Source organism: Rutidosis leptorrhynchoides, chromosome 9 (genome assembly GCF_046630445.1).
Source record: "Rutidosis leptorrhynchoides isolate AG116_Rl617_1_P2 chromosome 9, CSIRO_AGI_Rlap_v1, whole genome shotgun sequence".
Lineage (NCBI taxonomy): Eukaryota > Viridiplantae > Streptophyta > Magnoliopsida > Asterales > Asteraceae > Rutidosis > Rutidosis leptorrhynchoides.
Window position 1 is genome coordinate 232,897,501 of NC_092341.1, and position 17,116 is coordinate 232,914,616.

The following is a 17,116-nucleotide window of genomic DNA, read 5'->3' on the forward strand; positions in this document are numbered from 1 at the left end:
ATGTATTATGATGTTATATTAGGTTAATATAATGTCATACCCCGTCCTAATCCATCTGGACGAAGTCACCAACATCTGGTTCCATTGCGATGATCGACTCCAAGTAATGTCTCTAAAATGAGCAAATGCACAGCGGAAGATTTCTTTAATACCTGAGAATAAACATGCTTTAAAGTGTCAACCAAAAGGTTGGTGAGTTCATAAGTTTATCGTAAACAATAAAATTCATCATTTTGATAGACCACAAGATTTAAATCCTGCATGGTACAAATGGGTCCGAATCCTATACCCACCTGTAATGTACATGCGATATCTTTTAAATATAGTACACCTTTCTCGTGTACGAAATCATCTTTCATAAATCTTAGTAACCGTACACATATCTCGTGCACAAAAATAACATACACATAACCTGTGTATAAAATCATTCTCTCAATACATAACATTCACTTTTCAATGCTTTCATAGCTTGGCTTGGTAACCGACCTTAACATATAATGCGCATAATAATATCCCCAAAACAGAACATCTCGCCTGTATAATAATCATATAAACTTCGAAGTACTAAACACCACGCCCACTAGCTCTTCCGTCTAGTGAACATTCTGGGTGGGGGTGTTAAACCCGGTAGCTACCTTTAGGATTCACGTGAATTAGGGCCATACCCGATTCTAATTCTTAGGTTACCAAGCAATAATAATTAGGGGAAATATTCACAACAATTAGTGGCAATTATAACGTCCAACTAATTCAATAATAATCCACAGAACTTCTGTCTGCATAATAATTCATTCGAGGAATGTTTTGCTTGTGTCTATCTCGTCAAACATTTATAAAAGCATTTCATGTATTCTCAGTTCAAAATATATTCCAAAAGTATTTAATAAAGCAGTTATAAAAACAGCGCATGTATTCTCAGTCCCAAAAATGTAAAGAGTAAAAGGGAGCAAATGAAACTCACTATACGATATTTTGTAGTAAAAATATGCATACGACGGAACTGAACAATGTAAGGTTGACCTCGGATTCACGAACCTATATCAGTTATATATATATATATTAACACATATAATTAACATGTAATAATAATATTACGTATTTAATTTAGTAATATATTTGTTATTTCAAAGGTTATATATATTTATTTTGTATATTAATATTTATACATACAGTTATACTAATACATATATATCTATATAATTATATTGTTAAATCAAAATTTGTTATATGTAAATATTTATGTAAATAATGTTATTATGTTTGTAGTAATAATAATACTGTAATATATATATATATATATATATATATATATATATATATATATATATATATATATATATATATATATATATATATATATATATATTTTTAATAATGATAGTAATAATAATAAAAATGATAAAAATAATACTTTTATTAATAATGATAATTTTAAATAAAATGATAATTTTTAATAGTAATGATAATACTTATAATAATACTCATTTTAATACTAATAATAATTATAGTCATAATAACAGTAATAATATTATTAATATTCATATTAATTTTGATGATAGTAATATTAATAACTAATATGTAAATATTTGCATTAGGGTAATTACTATAATAATAATAAAAGTAATACTACCTTAAAGTATCAAGCCAAAAATAAACGTCCATGCCCAAGTTCGAACTCGCGACCTCACGCTAACCAGAACCATACCTAAACCACTCCTCTATTCTTACTTTTCTGATTATAATCCCAACCAGATTTTAATTAACCCGAAATTCTGTTTCTAAATATTTAATATATATGAAACTGTCCCTCATCTTCTTCATAAATTCATTACTAACATCTTGCTTATTATCATCTTTATTTTCATTCTTCATCGTCATCATCATCAATTACATACCATCATCATAATCATAATCATAATCATAATCATCTAAACGCTTTACTATCATCATTATCGAAACCTCACATCATCTTCATGATCCATCATCATAATCATCACTCTAATATACTCATCATCATCATTATTGAGTTTCAACAGCAAAAAAAAAAATGGATCGTATACTTATGATGCACTTATATATTCGGCCCAAACAAGCATATACTAAGTCCATTATAAGTTCAAATAAAGCTAGTCCACTTCATATATCCCAATTCATTAAACAACGCAGGCCTAAAATATATAATCAAACCCATCCATTTTTTAAGAAAAGAAAAGTGTCGGTGTTGAGTGATAGCAACCAAAAGGGGTAAAGGAAAAGATAGCAACCTTTTTCAGTTCACTTTTCTTTATTTTCAGTAAGCACAAACAGCGAAAGAAATTGATGTAGTAGTCGACTAAATAAAAAAATAAAAAAATTAAGCGAGCTGTATTGCAAAACAGAATACCAGTTGGTTTGGTGTTTGATGGTGGTCATTGTAAACAAAAAGACACGAAAGTGGTGGTTGTTTTCAAGGGTCTTCCGGCTGTAACCAAGAGAGAGAGAGAAACGATGGAGAGAAAGATGGTGACCATTAACGGTTTGTGATGGTGAAGTTGTGTTGGGTTGGGTCTCGATGACGATGTCCTTCGACGAAAATAGTGGCAACAACCGAAATAGTTTGGTTCATGGGTGATGGATTGTGGGTTCGTGTGAATGGCGGTTGCACGGAAATAAAAACAAACTAGGAGGAAGTGGTGATCGATGACCCGGAGAAGAAAGTAGAAATAGAGGTGGTGATATGGCGACGGTTTAATGAGAATGAAGTGGGTTTCGTTTTCTTTTCAAGAATGGCAGTTTACGATCATGAATATATATGTAGCAGTTTATTTAAAAATGAACGAGTGATGGTTTATGTGGTGTTAGAATGGTTGCGGTGATGGTGGTTGTTAATCAAGATGATTGGGGTTACGGTTGGTTGATATGGTTCAACAAAACCAAAAGTAATGGTGGTTGGGTGGCCAAAGCAGGAAACAAACTCTTGGTAATCGATTCATGGTTTATTTTGTAGGTGATGGTGATGAGAGTTCGATGAAAGTGATTGATGGCTGGTGGTGGAGGCAGGCGGCTGGGTGGTGATGTTGTCACGATTTAAGAATTGTAGAGGGTGAGAGAGATATGGAAAGGCAATGTGTGATGGGTTTTATGTCCAGGAAAAATGATAACATCATGTAATAAATATAATACATACATCTATAATTACTAATATAATCCTAATAATAATTAATTATAATAATATAATAATTAATAATAATAATTTAATAATCAAATAGAAAATCATGTGAGAAAACATGTAGTCATCACTGTAATTATCTACCGACGGTTTTCCCCGGATATCGTATCGTGGTCCTTTGTTAATCGGTAGCGGATAAAAGTGTTCAGAAAAAATACCATATTTTTAAATTGACTATATTTATTTATTTTGGTCATTATGGTATAAAATTCGATCATTAATTTATTAAATAAAAATTACATCAACTGTCCCTCTCATTTATGGGTGAAATATAAAAAGTTCTAAAATTTAATAAACAGCTCCTAAATACATTTCTAATAAGTCTATAATTTATAGAACTCATTTTCGGATCATTAAATTCATATAAGTTCGAATTTAACATGCTTAATATCAATCGGAACATCAAACGAGTATTACAATCATAATATATTTTTTTAATATACCTTATTTATCTATATAGATATGTTTTAGATAATAATTATTATAATATCATATTTTATTTTATTTTCTATAGTAAATTCTAAAAATTGAATCATATAAAATTTTAAATTAATATATATGTATATATTTAAATATGTACATATCTATTTATAAATAGTTGTTCGTGAATCGTCAAGAACAGTCGAAGGGTAAATGAATACATGAACACAGTTCAAAGTTTTTGAGATTTCAACATTACAGACTTTGCTTATCGTGTCAGAAATATTAAATCATATAAAGTTAAAGTTTAAATTTGGTCGGAAATTTCCGGGTCGTCACAGTACCTACCCGTTAAAGAAATTTAGTCCCGAAATTTGAGTGAGATCGTCATGGTTAACCATAAAAGTGTTTTTATGACGAATACGAGCTGATAAATAGAGTCTTATTACTGTTGCGTAATATGGATAAGATAATTTGATTACTCGAAGAGTACGAGTGAAGCTATCACAAAAGAGTGAAATGATTAAATGCAGATTTGACTTAACCGGTGACGTGGTCACAGTTGATTTCCTGAATTCAAGGAATTTAGAAGAAACACTTAAGGGATTTTACGGCAAAGCCTAAAAATCTAGAAATAAAAATAACTATGGCAAAAACTATGTCTTAAAACTAAATACGAGCGAAAAATACAAAAATTACGCTAAAATAATTAAAAAGAGACAAAATATAAAAATATACTTAAAGTTGTAAAAAGTACCATTTTTTATAAAAATATTATTTATTTTATAAAACTATTAATTTTATAATTTATTTAAACTAATTAAACTAAATATATAAATTAAATCTAAAAACTAAACTAAATAATAAATAATTAAAAACTTAATTTGGGTTTAAATAATAATAATAAATAATACACCGTAATTAATGCTGATTAGGGTTGACTGTTGGCGTGTCAGACACACTCATGCGATTGCATGAGTTCTAAGTTACCCAGTCATGCGATCGCATGGGCTAGGTTTTCGGGCCAGTGAGTGGGCTTCTACAGTACGGGCCGAGTGTTTTTATATATATATATTTTTTCTGTTTTAATTTCTGATTTATATAATTACAAAGTATTTAAATAAAATTTATATTTTTACAAAAATAAAAATAAAGAAACTTTATAACACTTATATATATATTTTTAACAAACTATTAAAAATATATAATTTTTTTTATTTTATATTTTTGAATATATTATATTTTAAAAAGTATTTTTACAAAAGCGTTTTTTTTACAAAAGTAAACTAAAAATTAATAAAAATCTTTTTTTAATAGCGTTGCGCTTCCGGCATTTAAGCAAGAATGCTCCCCTGCAGCGGCGCCAAAAATACTTGATGTTATGCGAGGTGTATATGAAATAGCTTATATTTTACTAGGAAAAACTATTAAATACGATACAATTTTACACAAGATATTTATTTATTTATAGAATGGATATACCTAAACCTTGCTACAACACTTATAGGTAGCGTACCTAATCGTACAGTAGTGTAGTTTTTAGTAAGTCCAGTTCGTTCCACAGGGAAATCTTTTAAACAAAGCTTAACGCTATATTAGTTTTAATTTATAAAAATACAAATATATATAAGTAATATTATTATTATTATAAAAAGGGGGGTTTTTACCGTTTAATGACCGGTTTGTCGATTTTTAAAACTTTTAGTCACAGTTAAAACCTAATGTAAAATATTAAATAAATAAAAGACTTAATTTAAAGTTTAAAGTAAATAACGATAATGAAATTGCGATAAATAAAAGTGCGATAAAATAAACTTGCTGAAGCAACCCAACCCGTATTCCATACGATAATTTTTTATTTATTTATTTATAATAATAATACACATTTACGCGCCAATTAAATGTGTAAACCATTTCACACGTTTCGTTAACATACATCAAGTTTAGTGTTTACAAAAGGCACGAAGGCCATTAATAAATGTGATACAAGTTTGACCTACTACAAATGATAGTTTATAATCCAAACGACACATGAGCATGGTTTGGGACTAAACTACCCAAAACGTTAGGCCAACATCAAATGCCAACACCACAAGCACTCCCCGACAACATAAGCGGGAGACCACTAGTCCAAACGTATGCCCTTACCCTTGTCCAAGCCGGAACCTATAAAATGGTAAACAACGAGAGGGTAAGCAAGGCTTAGTGAGTGCAACAATTATACATACATATATATAACCTACTTACTTGCAAACACTTACCAAATCCGCATACATACTAGTTACATAATTAGCATACCTTTCACATGTATAACGCTAAGTACCACGACAACAAGGCTAGTATAACAATAGCATATAACACAACGATACAATATGCTAAAATACAAGTATAACGATGATGTTCACAACATCTATAGTACTCAAAATCTCAAGGCTAGCCTAACGAATGGTATCGTCAACATCGAACTTAAAACCCATTCGCCTATAATAATGTGGTATCGTCAACACCGAACTTTAAACCCACATATGAGGTATCGTCAACATCGAACTTTAAACCCTCATCCAACGTCACTACTATAGTCGTATGGCATCGTCAGCATCGAACTTAAATTCCATACGTTTATATTAATGTGGTATCGTCAACAACGAACTTTAAACCCACATATATACTCTAGGGTATGGTATCGTCAACAACGAACTTTAAACCCTTACCCCACAAATAAATAAATCATATATATACATATATAATTATTCCACTCACCTTGTCACAAGGATGATGATCTAGTACTTCCGAGCTTCAACGCAATGTACCTAAATCATTAAGTGCACATTCAATTTCACAACTAGTGGGATTAACCACAATACTCCCACTTGAGCATTTAATGACCCAAATTGCATTAAATGACTCAACTACTCACAACCGCCCATAAATGGCCAAGTCTCGACTTAAATCACTAAGACTAGTGAATCAAGGTCTATTAACTTCAATTAACACAAAACTTAGGGTAATCCATACCCATTTCATCTAATTAGGTCAACTAGTACATTTTGACCCATTTTACATTACTTAGACTCATAATCAAGTCAAACTTACCCATTTACACTTCTTTCATAAATCTTAAAGTGCATTAGTGACTAACACACCAATTGGCACTTACAACCTCAAACCACAAGGCCAAAACCCTAGATTATGGCTATTAGGGTTTCATTGCAACAACATAACCCAAACTCGCCCATTTTACCACCAAATGGGTCTTACAAATCTCTAGTACCCAAACCCTAGTCATTAACCAATTAAAACTCAAAACTTAGAGTTAGAACTTACCGAGACTATCTTCTTGTAGCTAGTAACAAGGAGAACAACTTTAAATCTCGCTCCTAGGTTCGATTCACAAATCTCCAACTTCAAATCTCAAGATCAAGCTAGGTGGGTTTTGTGTTTTGGGAGAGAAATAGGAAAGAAAATAGAAAAGAAAATGAAATAAATGAGTATGTGGTTGAGAGTTAAAGCTCCCATCAGATCCACATATGAATTTACTATTTTACCCCTTAAAATCCCTTAAATTGAGCTAAAATCCGAATCTGTCCAGCAGAATTGCCGCGGCGCGGCCCCAAATGTCGCGGCGCGACATATCGAAGGAAAATGAACCCTTCTTAACCCAACTTCTGATCTTGATTTGCTTTATGTGTCGCGGTGCGGCCTTCTATGCCGCGGCACGGCATTTAACTAAGTTTTCGAGCTGTCTTAATACTTTTTCTGAAATGGGTTAGCGTTGTTTATCGCGGCGCGACAAAGGCCTCCGCGGCGCGGCATTAGCCGTCACCTGACCACTTCGACTATGAAAAACCAAATATCGATTTATACGACTTTTAAGCTTCGTTCACGCTTCTCTTATACACTAAACTCCAACTTTAAGCCCCACAAGACTTAATACCTCACCTAAACCATGTGTATACTCGTACACCTATACATTCTCATGCGTAATATAACAATTAACACTTTGAAGCGTTTAAACACATATACGAGCAATATATAATGTTCTAAATCAATAAAATAAGTACCTTAAGACACGTACGGGAAAAACGGGATGTTACAACTCTCCCCCACTTGAATCAGAGCGCGTCCTCGCGATCCAAGCCGCATGACAAGAGGGAAGATAAACCAACACAAATTCTTCGGGCTCCCAAGTAAACTCAGAACCTTTACTACGACGCCATTGAACTTTAAAAGTCCTTACCTCTTTATGTCTCAACCTTTTGACCTTCTCATCAAGTATGGCAATCGGTTCCTCAATATATTCCAACTTATTGTTTAGATCGATCTCGTCTAAAGGCACCCAAGATGAATCATCTGCAAGACACTTACGGAGGTGGGAAACATGAAATGTATTATGGATCCCCGCAAGCTCTTCGGGTAATTCCAAACGATACGCGACTTCACCAACACGAGCTAAAACCTTAAACGGTCCAATAAACCGAGGAGCTAACTTTCCTCGTTTCCGGAATCGAATAATACCTTTCCATGGCGAAACCTTAAGCATCACCATGTAACCTTCTTGAAATTCGATCGTTCGTCTACGTTTGTCGGCATACGACTTTTGCCTATCTTGAGCCTTCTTCAAATGTTCCCGAATCAAATCGATCTTGCTATTGGTCTCTAAAACCAAATCGGTACTCCCGATCTCTCTTTGACCCACTTCTCCCCAACAAACGGGAGTTCGACACCTACGCCCATAAAGCATTTCGTAAGGTGGCATCCCGATACTAGTATGATAACTATTATTGTACGAGAATTCCACCAAAGGCAAATGCTCATCCCAACTACCACCGAAGTCAATGATGCACGCTCGTAGCATATCTTCCAAAGTTTGATTCGTACGTTCGGTTTGACCGTCCGTTTGAGGATGATATGCCGTGCTCAACTTCAATTGCGTACCCATATCTTCATGAAACTTTTCCCAAAACCGAGATGTAAAACGGGTATCTCGATCCGAAATAATAGATATAGGAACCCCATGTCGAGAGACCACTTCCTTGATAAACAACTTAGCCAAGGTCTCCGACGATATCGCTTCTTTAATGGGAAGAAACAAAGCGCTTTTTGTCAATCGGTCAACTATAACCCAAATCGAATCGAATTGGGTTCTCGCCGTTTTAGGTAACTTTGTAATGAAATCCATGGTAATGTGCTCCCATTTCCATTTCGGGATTTCTAACGGTTGTAATTTACCATACGGCTTTTGGTGTTCGGCTTTTACTTGCAAACACGTGACGCATTGCTCAACATACTTCACAACATCACGCTTCATGCCCGGCCACCAATAATCTTTCTTCAAGTCAAGATACATTTTCGTCGCTCCGGATGAATGGAGTATTTTGACTTATGTGCTTCATCAAGTAGCACTCGTCGGTAACCACCCATCTTAGGCACCCACACCCTTCCTTGGAAGGACAACAAACCACGCGGACCCATAGTAATAAACTCCGTTTGGCCCACGATTCGCTCCGTATGCTTGTTGTGAACATAAGCCTCTATTTGAATCTCACCAAGCTTTTCAAGAAAATCGTTGGTAATAATCAAACGTAACGACCCCACTTTTATCGCCGGATGTTGACTCTTTCGACTCAACGCATCTGCGACCACATTCGCCTTACCCGGATGATAAAGTATTTCACAATCGTAGTCTTTCACCACATCCATCCACCTACGTTGGCGATAATTCAAATCTCGTTGATTAAAGAGATGTTTCAAACTCTTATGATCCGAATAAATCGTACACTTGACACCATACAAGTAATGGCGCCAAATTTTCAACGCATGCACTACCGCCGCCAACTCAAGATCATGAGTCGGATATCTCGTTTCGTGTTCTTTTAATTGTCGAGAGGAATAAGCGATGACTTTACCTCTTTGCATTAGAACACACCCGAGTCCATTTAAAGACGCATCACAATAGACCGTCATGTCTTCTACACCTTCCGGCAACACTAACACCGGAGCTTGACACAACTTCTCTTTTAACAATTGAAAAGCAATTTCTTGCTCGTTCTCCCAATTAAATCTCGTGTTCTTTCTCGTCAACTTCGTCAATGGAGAAGCAATCTTAGAAAAGTCTTGGATAAACCGACGATAATAACCGGCCAATCCGAGAAAACTTCGGATTTCCGTAGGCGTAGTCGGTCGTCCCCAACTCTTCACCGTCTCGATCTTCCCCGGATCTACTTGAATACCATTCTCATTCACAATATGACCAAGGAATTGAACTTCCCTTAGCCAAAATTCACATTTGGAGAACTTTGCATACAACTTCTCCTTTCGTAGCGTCTTCAATACTTCACGCAAATGATGTTCATGTTCGTTCATACTTTTCGAGTAGACTAGTATGTCGTCAATGAACACTATTACCGACTTGTCCAACATAGGTTGTCACACTCGGTTCATAAGATCCATAAATGCCGCCGGTGCATTCGTAAGACCAAAGGGCATAACTACAAACTCGTAATGCCCGTAACGCGTTCGAAAAGCCGTCTTCTCTATGTCTTCCTCACGGACCCGCATTTGGTGATAGCCGGACCGTAGGTCGATCTTAGAGAAATACGTTGCACCTTGAAGTTGATCAAATAAATCGTCAATCCTAGGTAATGGATAACGATTCTTGATCGTCACTTTATTCAACTCACGGTAATCAATGCACATACGCATACTACCATCTTTCTTCTTCACAAATAACACCGGAGCGCCCCATGGCGAAGCACTCGGTCGAATAAAACCCTTCTCGAGCAACTCTTGGGTTTGATTTAACAACTCTTGCATTTCCGTTGGTGCTAAACGATAAGGAGTTTTAGCAATGGGAGTAGCTCCCGGAACCAACTCAATACGAAACTCAACCTGTCTTTCCGCCGGAACACCCGGTAATTCGTCCGAAAAAACGTCTTCGAATTCACTAACAACCGGAATTTCACGAATAGGTGGTGGCTCATTGCGAGTATCAACAACATGAGCAAGGAAAGCCATGCCACCGGTAACAACAAAACGACGTGCCCGTGCAAAAGTGCATATCGGCACCGGTCTCTTTCGCTTATCACCATGAATAATTAACTCTCCCCCACTTGGGGTCTTCACACGAATAAACTTATCATGGCATGCAATATCGGCTCTATAACGATCGAGCCAATCCATACCAATGACAATATCAAAGTCGCCCAAGGTCATTGGAATAAGATTAATTTTAAAGTTTTCGGCACCAAAAACAACGTCACAGTTCTTGCACACATCAACCACTAGCACCGTCTTGCCGTCCGCTATTTCGACTTCTACCGGACGACTTAACTTAGCTAACGGTCTATCAAGTTTAGGCACAAATTTTGGAGATACAAACGACAAATTTGCACCGCTATCAAATAAAATCCTTGCCGGATTAGAGTTAACCATAAAAGTACCTGAGACAACATCGTGGGATTGCTTGGCTTCGTCATTCGTCATCAAATAGTTTCGCCCTCGAGCCGTACCCGCCGACTTCTCTAGCCTTTTAACATTATCGTTGTTCAAATCGGGACACTCTGACTTTCGGTGTCCTTCTTTGTTGCAATTAAAACAAGTGAGCTTGTTTGTTGAATTTGGCTTCGGACAATCTCGAGCCATATGTCTACGTACCCCACAATTGTAGCAAGTAGGGACAAAGTTCCCAAAACCACTGGTAGCGCCCTTCTTCACACTATTGACACTTTCGGAACCCTTTTTGTTCTTGTTCTTTTTATTTGAAAAATTCGAATGACTCGAACCTTCAAACTTTCTTTTTGAAAAAGTGAAATCGCTTTTTCTGGGAACCTCTGGCTCAAAACCCCGAGCCAACTAGTATAGCTCTTCAAAAGTCTTAGCCATCCCCCGACTAATCTTACCCTTGAACTCGTCATTCAAAGTACGATAAAAATCCTTCATTAGCTTGTGATCATCACCAACATATTCCGGGCAAAAGCGAGTCCTTGCCAAGAAGGTAGACTTGAGAGTAACCAAGTCCATTGAACCTTGTTGCAAATTGTGCAACTCGTCCCAGATTCTATTAAGGTCGGAAGAAGTTCGGTATTCTTTGAAGAATTCCTTCTTAAACTCCTCCCACGTCAAGCTCATGCATTGTTCCTCACCATATAATTGGATTTTATCATCCCACCACAACTTCGCCTCTTCTCGTAACATGCTAGAACCATACCTTGCCTTCTTCTCGGGAGGACATTCCGCGGTACGGAAAGCTCCCTCGATATCGGAAATCCAACATGTGCTTTTCAACGGATCTCGTACTCCATTAAACATCGGAGGTTGAGCATCCTTGAAGTTTTTGTAGTGGAAATCTCGCCTTCCATGACCACCATTACCATCACCCCCTTCACCACGAGGATGAATGTTTCTAGCTTCTAATGCCTCCTCGATTGCGGCATTCATTCGCTCATTTATCATTTCGGTTACTTGCCCATCAACCGATTCTTGAAAAACCTTTCGGACATCCTCAAGGAATTCCGCTCTTTGCCTTTTAATAATGGCCTCAACCTTGGCCGTGAACCCGGCGTCTTCACTAGTACCTCCGCCGTTAATATCATGTCCGTTTCTCATCTTCATTCTATAAGATGGAAAAGATTAAACAACGAATCGATAGGACTTAACACATAAGTATATACATATACACCACACTACCCCATCTTGCTCAACAATCGTCGTACATTGCTTGTTTGACACGATTTGAACCCGTAACAATGGTAGCTAATCATTGTTATGCGAGCACGTCGCATTAACTTGCTAGTACAACGTCTATCTCGCTTGATGATTTGCTAAACACAACACAAAACAATTAGTGCAAGGTTAGTTCACATAAACCTAAGCACTAACCGATCCCCGGTCCGACCCGCCTCCTACAAGTCCCGCATGAAGCGCATACACAATAAAGTCTAAGTCTAGGCACCTATCTCAAGTCGCCTAAATCCCTTAGACCATGCTCTGATACCACTTGAAACAACCCAACCCGTATTCCATACGATAATTTTTTTTTATTTATAATAATAATACACATTTACGCGCCAATTAAATGTGTAAACCATTTCACACGTTTCGTTAACATACATCAAGTTTAGTGTTTACAAAAGGCACGAAGGCCATTAATAAATGTGATACAAGTTTGACTTACTACAAATGATAGTTTATAATCCAAATGACACATGAGCATGGTTTGGGACTAAACTACCCAAAACGTTAGGCCAACATCAAATGCCAACACCACAAGCACTCCCCGACAACATAAGCGGGAGACCACTAGTCCAAATGTATGCCCTTACCCTTGTCCAAGCCGGAACCTATAAAATGGTAAACAACGAGAGGGTAAGCAAGGCTTAGTGAGTGCAACAATTATACATACATATATATAACCTACTTACTTGCAAACACTTACCAAATCCGCATACATACTAGTTACATAATTAGCATACCTTTCACATGTATAACGCTAAGTACCACGACAACAAGGCTAGTATAACAATAGCATATAACACAACGATACAATATGCTAAAATACAAGTATAACGATGATGTTCACAACATCTATAGTACTCAAAATCTCAAGGCTAGCCTAACGAATGGTATCGTCAACATCGAACTTAAAACCCATTCGCCTATAATAATGTGGTATCGTCAACACCGAACTTTAAACCCACATATGAGGTATCGTCAACATCGAACTTTAAACCCTCATCCAACGTCACTACTATAGTCGTATGGCATCGTCAGCATCGAACTTAAATTCCATACGTTTATATTAATGTGGTATCGTCAACAACGAACTTTAAACCCACATATATACTCTAGGGTATGGTATCGTCAACAACGAACTTTAAACCCTTACCCCACAAATAAATAAATCATATATATACATATATAATTATTCCACTCACCTTGTCACAAGGATGATGATCTAGTACTTCCGAGCTTCAACGCAATGTACCTAAATCATTAAGTGCACATTCAATTTCACAACTAGTGGGATTAACCACAATACTCCCACTTGAGCATTTAATGACCCAAATTGCATTAAATGACTCAACTACTCACAACCGCCCATAAATGGCCAAGTCTCGACTTAAATCACTAAGACTAGTGAATCAAGGTCTATTAACTTCAATTAACACAAAACTTAGGGTAATCCATACCCATTTCATCTAATTAGGTCAACTAGTACATTTTGACCCATTTTACATTACTTAGACTCATAATCAAGTCAAACTTACCCATTTACACTTCTTTCATAAATCTTAAAGTGCATTAGTGACTAACACACCAATTGGCACTTACAACCTCAAATCACAAGGCCAAAACCCTAGATTATGGCTATTAGGGTTTCATTGCAACAACATAACCCAAAATCGCCCATTTTACCACCAAATGGGTCTTACAAATCTCTAGTACCCAAACCCTAGTCATTAACCAATTAAAACTCAAAACTTAGAGTTAGAACTTACCGAGACTATCTTCTTGTAGCTAGTAACAAGGAGAACAACTTTAAATCTCGCTCCTAGGTTCGATTCACAAATCTCCAACTTCAAATCTCAAGATCAAGCTAGGTGGATTTTGTGTTTTGGGAGAGAAATAGGAAAGAAAATAGAAAAGAAAATGAAATAAATGAGTATGTGGTTGAGAGTTAAAGCTCCCATCAGATCCACATATGAATTTACCATTTTACCCCTTAAAATCCCTTAAATTGAGCTAAAATCCGAATCTGTCCAGCAGAATTGCCGCGGCGCGGCCCCAAATGTCGCGGCGCGACATATCGAAGGAAAATGAACCCTTCTTAACCCAACTTCTGATCTTGATTTGCTTTATGTGTCGCGGCGCGGCCTTCTATGCCGCGGCGCGGCATTTAACTAAGTTTTCGAGCTGTCTTAATACTTTTTCTGAAATGGGTTAGCGTTGTTTATCGCGGCGCGACAAAGGCCTCCGCGGCGCGGCATTAGCCGTCACCTGACCACTTCGACTATGAAAAACCAAATATCGATTTATACTACTTTTAAGCTTCGTTCACGCTTCTCTTATACACTAAACTCCAACTTTTAGCCCCACAAGACTTAATACCTCACCTAAACCATGTGTATAATCGTACACCTATACATTCTCATGCGTAATATAACAATTAACACTTTGAAGCGTTTAAACACATATACGAGCAATATATAATGTTCTAAATCAATAAAATAAGTACCTTAAGACACGTACGGGAAAAACGGGATGTTACACTTGCGATAATTAAAAGTACGACAATTAAAAGTGCAATTAAATACAATGACAATAAATAAAAGTGCGATAATTAGAAGTGTAATTAAATATGAAAATAAAGGAATTATGCTTATTTAAACTTCCGTAATCATGATGTTTGACGTGTTGATTTTAGTTTATTCCCATGGGTTAATTGTCCTTTGTCCTGGATTATTTAATATGTCCGTCTGGTTTTTTGTACATAACAGTCCATCAGTCATAAATATAAAGTGCGAGTGTCCTCGTCAAATTTTCCTTATACCCGAAGTCAAATATTCCAACTAATTGGGGACTTAAACTGTAACAAGGTCTTAATACTTTGTTTAATAATTACACCAGGATATCGACTGCGTGTAACCCAAGGTTTTAATACTTTGTTATCAATTATGCCAAGTGTCCTTGTACATAATTTCACCCCTGTTTTAATAATTCCATAGACTATTAATCCATTCCCGTGTCCGGTTAAATGAACGATTATTCGTACATATAAATATCCAGCCCATCGTGTCTGATCGAGTGTATATGGTTATTTATAGGGACGTCCAATTGTAAATCTTTATATTAAAATTAATAAACTATCATTTAGTTAAACAAATATAAAGCCCATTAATAGCCCATAGTCTAATTTCCACAAGTGTCGTTCTTTTGTCCAAACCAAAATTATGGCACAAAGCCCAATTACCCAATCTTAATATTTTTAGTCAAACATCACGATTACTTCATTTTAAATAAGCATAATAATAACTTAGCTACGAGACATTAATGTAAAAAGGTTGAACATAACTTACAATGATTAAAAATAGCGTAGCGTTACACAGATAGAATTTCGACTTACACCCTTACAACATTCGCTAACATACCCTTATTATTAGAAATAGAAATTAAAATATAATATATATATATATATATATATATATATATATATATATATATATATATATATATATATATATATATATATATATATATATATATATATATATATATATATATATATATATATCGTATGATGAATGAGGAGAAAAAGATGTGTTTGATGTTCACCAAAAACGCGAGTTTTATAGGCAATGTGGGCTGGAAAAGGTGCTCATGCGATCGCATGAGTTTTGCTCCTCCAGGTCATGCGATCGCATGGCCAGCTGGGGAGGCTCACATGTTGTTGTTTTCTTCTGCCGACGGTTTTTATAATATAATATAATATATATATTAATTTTAAGAATTAATTATATATTATATTATATTCATGTGCATAGTTGACTTGTAATTTTTAGTCCGTTGCGTCGAGCGTTGAGAGTTGACTCTGGTCCCGGTTCCGGATTTTCGAACGTCCTTGCGTATAATTTAATATCTTGTACTTTGCGTTTTGCTTCTTGTACTCTTGTAATTTTGAGACGTTTCTTATCACTAATTGGAACCTCTTTGATTGTACTTTGTACTTTTGAGCTTTTTGGTCGTTTGCGTCTTCAATTCGTCGAATCTGTCTTTTGTCTTCACCTTTTATTATTTAAACGAATATCACTTGTAAATAGAACAGTTGCAACTAAAATCTTGTCTTTCTTGAGGGATAATGCTATGAAATATATGTTCGTTTTTAGCATTATCAAATATTTCCACATTTGAGCGTTGCTTGTCCTCAAGCAATATAGTCTTGAAATATACTAGAATCACTTCTTTATTCTTCACACTTTGTACATCAGTGATTTCTATACTGCGGTATGAACAATGGTAGTAACGTTATGGTTTACAGTCCCACATGACTATAAAAATTTTAGATCCTTTAAGGAAATTGGATCTTTATGAAAACATTTGATCTTTTGAAAATTAAATCTAGCTTTTACCCTAGATAAGTTTTCAGGGATAACCCTTCACCGGTGTTTGCAAATTGTTTTTGTGGGTTTGGTGGGTTTCAGATTTGAAAATTTTAGTTCAAAACTTGCGGTTTTGTGTCACCCACTTGCTAACCTTGTATTGGGAAAGCAACATGTCAAGTATACTTGTTCCGTATATTACCTTTCGGTAAACTACCGTCCGGTTGTAAAGGAAAGCGTTGAACAAGCAACTGTTAAGGCAATGTCCCCTGATATGCTTTTAATTATGGTCTATAACGTGTCGGATGCAATTACTATCCTTTGTAGGAGCAATAGTAAAGCTCACCCTTATGGTTTTTCGGTCTGGCACAAGGTCCTGTCTTTGACCATGCTA